This window comes from Marmota flaviventris, chromosome 10 (genome assembly GCF_047511675.1).
Source record: "Marmota flaviventris isolate mMarFla1 chromosome 10, mMarFla1.hap1, whole genome shotgun sequence".
Lineage (NCBI taxonomy): Eukaryota > Metazoa > Chordata > Mammalia > Rodentia > Sciuridae > Marmota > Marmota flaviventris.
This window is the reverse complement of record NC_092507.1, coordinates 111731948-111736539: the sequence shown is the minus strand read 5'-3', so window position 1 is coordinate 111736539 and position 4592 is coordinate 111731948. Positions and strand designations below refer to the sequence as shown.

The 4592-nt window shown below is 36.5% G+C and overlaps 1 pseudogene; it reads right to left on the bottom strand.

The window, feature by feature from the left end:
* Positions 1 to 375: 375 nt before the first annotated feature.
* Positions 376 to 1347, bottom strand: LOC114080912 (methionine adenosyltransferase 2 subunit beta pseudogene; annotated as a pseudogene).
* Positions 1348 to 4592: the final 3245 nt, after the last annotated feature.

Below are 4592 nucleotides of genomic sequence, written 5' to 3'. Positions count from 1 at the left end.
ACCAATGATTTTTGTATGACTTCACACTTTAATACAATCAACATACGAGTCAACAGCTTAAAAAAAAAAAAACCTGAAAATACAGAACTCGTAGAAATGAACAATGCATTTCATACAAAATAAGCAGCAGATCTGATTCATCCTGGCTCTAAATATTTAAGAATCATAATTTTATTTCAAACTACAAATTAAGCCAGAACAAATATAAACAAAAATCATCACTAAATAAAGCACCATTGCCCTATAGTTTCTTTAGACAATTTTACTAGTGTAAGAGCATCATTTACCTGTATGATTTGAGTCACAATTAAAGAGTACCCATACAAAACTATTTCCTTTTTTCTTTAAAAAGTGCAACATACTATATACTTTTCATTAAAAAACAAACAAACATAAACTAGTGAAAGACTGTCTCCATCTCTTGTCAATGAGGAAAGGCCAGAGTGATTCCTTGATTCCAATTCGAAATGGTATTCGCTGGCCAATGCCCAAGGTCTCCAATTTGGAGCAGTCAAGCTGAGCATTATGTGGACGTTGTGCTCCTATGACTGGGCTGTCAGTGATAGGTCTTAAGTGACTGCTGGGGAGGTTGAAGGCATCTTCAATGCACATGCCATTTTATACTTGGTCATCTGTTCATTACTAGACCAATGAAAGGTTCCCTTAATTGATGGGTACAGCATTCTCTTCTCTGCCAGCTGCCGACACACTGTAGCCACATCTTTGACATGTGTGGGAAACCTGTGCTGCCAATGGTACATGTTTGCTGACTTGTTGCTGAACTGCACTTTGTCATACATGACCGTCACAGCACTTTCTTCAAGCTTTTCAACTTCTCCATACAGAACAGGAATTCTCAAAACAGCAGCTCCCAAGTTATTCTCCAGGACTGCCTTTTCTCCTTCTAATTTTGTTTTACCTTACAAATTTAGGGGACTTGGTATGTCTTCCTCACTGTAAGGTGGATCCCTTCCATCAAATAGATAATCTGAGCTAATATAAATGAGAAATGCTCCAATTGCAGCTGCTTCCTTAGCTAAATTCCCAGAAGCATCCACATTAAATTGAGAAGCAGCATCTGGCTGATTCTCTACAATATCTGGTCTTCTCTGCTGCACAATGTACTATGACATGAGGCTGAAATTCATGAATGATGTGATGAACTGCATTAGAATCCAACAGATTATTAACCTGTCCAAATTTTGGTCTTGCTCTTCTAAAACTACAACCAACAGCATGCCAGTTATTCTGCTGAAATTCTTTGTATACAGCTCTGCCAAGGAGTCCAATGGCATCAGTAATTAGAGCCCGCCTTCTGGGGATGTTTACTTTCTCCCAACCCACCATGCACAACGATGGAGCAGCTGCCACCTCCCCAAGCTCGCTGTATCCCACTGACACCCTCTGTCTTTGTGAGAGAAAGTGAAGCTGAAATCAGAGCTGTTTTCCACTCTCTGTTGGCTCACAGTGTCAATTTGGAAGAAGCGCCTCATTTGTTGTAAATGTCCAGTTCTTAATCTGTAAAGTGGAGTATATATCTCTCTGCTTCTGCTCATGGGTATGGTGAGAGGAGGAGGAGTTAATGCAATAATATATGTAAATGAATGAAGTATTTTTTTTTTTTTTTGAGAATGATGATTTTTATTAGCAATCAATAAGTTGGAATGCCATGGCTCAGTTGCTGCAGAGTAAAGTACTGAGTGACCACTGCCTGTCTGATTGGGAGTTGGTTCTGTTTCCTGAGCATTGCCAGAAGGCAACATTTAGTCAAAGGGGAAAGGTGTGAGGGAGGAATTCAGGCCCTGGGGCAGACACAGGATCAAATTTGGCTTTAGCCAATTAACTAATGGTGACTTTGGGCAAGTCACTTCAGTTTTTACATCAATGTAATTATAAAAAATGTTGATATTTTTTATAATTAGAGAACTACTATTTAATTCTGATCTGTATTAAGTGTCCAAAAGGAAACTTCAAATACATACTAAATCCTGATTTCATATCATTTCTAATGTTCAGTATGTTGATGGGCAACATATTTTCTGTCACTTTATGCAAATTCCTCAAAATAGAGAACAAATCATAGTATCCATCCTGACTCTTATAAGTAGCATACTGCAACAGTTGGTTCCTGTCAGTAAATGATCTTCAATTTTGCTGTTTTGTGCCTGAGTTTGACTACCAGGTTGAAGATTCAACTACTAGGAAGTTGGGCTTTAGGAGATGTCCAATTCCTGCCTTGGACTGATGCATTTATTCTGATTTCCATGATGGGTTCAGTATAAATAATTATTTCAATTGTTCCACAAATATTTATTGAGCACTGACTCTGTGGGATACTGTTGGATTCTTAGGATATGGATATTAACATGTGGATGACAGAATGAGACATTTCAAAATGCATCTCCTAAGTATTCCTGAAGGACTGAATTGAGAATAAGTCACTTTATGAAGGGATAAAAGCTGAACATTTTTTAAAGAATTGATGGAAGTTTAAAAGTACCAAAAAAAAAAAAAATTGATGAAAGTCATGATCATCAGATTCTGGAAAAATGAAAAGTCCCAAGTTAAGATACACACAAATAAATAAAAGCCTAGATATAGTGAGACTGCTAGGAAACAAAGTAACCTGCAAAACCAATTAAAGACAATAGCTGAAAATTAGGCTAACAGTAGTTTTACCTAGTATTGCTTTTCAGAAGAAAACTTGAAAGCACTGAATGAAAGTAAACCCTTATAAAATGTAAGTGGAGGTTGAAATAAAATTTTCAAAGGTTGATAGTTTATCTCTCCCTTACTAAATGACTTCACTTCTTAATCTTTTGGAAGGTTACTGGATTTTATCTCTACCCTTTACTTCAACCCTTACTGAAGGAGTTTACCTCTATTTATCTCCCTCTAAGGAGGTGTACTTGAGGAAATTGAATGCTCCAAGGGAGAAGTGAGATACAAAAAGGAAGCATGAGTGAAGAAATTTGAAAACCAAGTTTCAAATACTTAGTTCATAAAATAATTAAAATGACTAGTTTCAAGAGAAAAAAGCAATGTAGAAATATGCAAAAGTTTATTCAAATTAAGAAATTCTAATTATTCAGAAGGAAGAAATATATTAACTTAGAGATTGTAACATATTTGATATACTTATTAAATAGTTAATGGCAATCTTATGGTACAGAAATAAAATTAGTTTCCAAACCAGCAGAAGTTTAAAAAGGAATAAAAACCCAAGTATCCTCTTTCTCTTCTTTGTATTCCAAAAAGAATGGATAGGAAGAAGAAGGAGAAGATACTCAGCAAAACAAAAAACAACAACTCCACAACTAAATTTTGAATATAAATAGAATGAAAAAGTTAATTAAATTAAAAGACAAATTGCCAGAATGGGTTTTAGCTCTTTTAATAAGAAGAACTACTAAAGCCAGGAATGGTGGCAGATGCCTGTAATCCCAGTGACATGGGAGGCTGACGCAGCAGAATTGCAAGTTCAAAGCCAGCCTCTGCAACCAACCAAATTGTTACTAGTGACTTAATCAAAATAATCTGGGTGTCTCTCAGGATCCGACCTAGGTGTCCCTCAATAGATGAATGGATAAAGAAAACGTAGTATATATACTCAATGGAATATTACTCAACTTTAAAGAAGAGTGAAATTATGGCATTTGCCAGTAAATGGTTGGAGTTGGAGAATTATCATGCTTAGCGAAATAAGCCAGTCCCACAAAACCAAAGGCCAAATATTTTCTCTAATATGAGAATGCTAATTCACAATAAGGTGGGGGGCACTAGGGAAGAATAGTGTTACCTTAGATTAGGAAGAGGGAAGTGATGGGAGAGGGGGAGTTGGGGATAGGAAAGATAGTAGAATGAAACAGACATTATTACTCTCTCTATATATGTGACTACATGACCAATATGATTCTCAACATGTACACTCAGAAAAATGAGAAATTACATCCCAGCTATGTATATCAAAGTGCATAAATGCATTTTACTGTCATGTAAAACTAATTAAAACATAAAAAATTTAAAAAGTAATCTGGGGACTACTGGCTAGAAATCTGGAAGAAAAAAAAAGTGGACCCCTCTTTATTGTAGTAGGCAGAATTTGAAATGTTCCTTAAGATGTTTGTTCAGTGTTACTCTTATGATTGTGTTATGTGTTTTATGTGGCCAAACTGACCTCAAGTGGAGAGATTATCCTGGCTTATTTGTATGTTTCAGTGAAATCACATAAACCCTCAGACAAAAGAGTAGTAGCAGAAGTCAATTCAGAGTTTAGAAGCTGCAGGAGATGCTCTAATGTGGATGTTGAAGGAGAAACTACCATATGTGGAAAGGGCCATGTGACCGGGAATGAGGGTGAGAAGAGCCCCTTTAAAGACTGAGAAGAACCCGTCTCCTGACAAACAGGAAATGGGGACCTCTGAGGTTTGCAAAGAGCTGAATTCTTCCAAGACTGTGAGTGAACTTGGAAAATAGATTCTCCCAAATGCATCCTTGATGTTCCCTTGATTTTAAATTAGTGAAATCCTGAGCAAATATTTTAGTCCAGACTGAACCCTGAGTTCTGTTAAGCTGTCCTGGACTTCTGACTC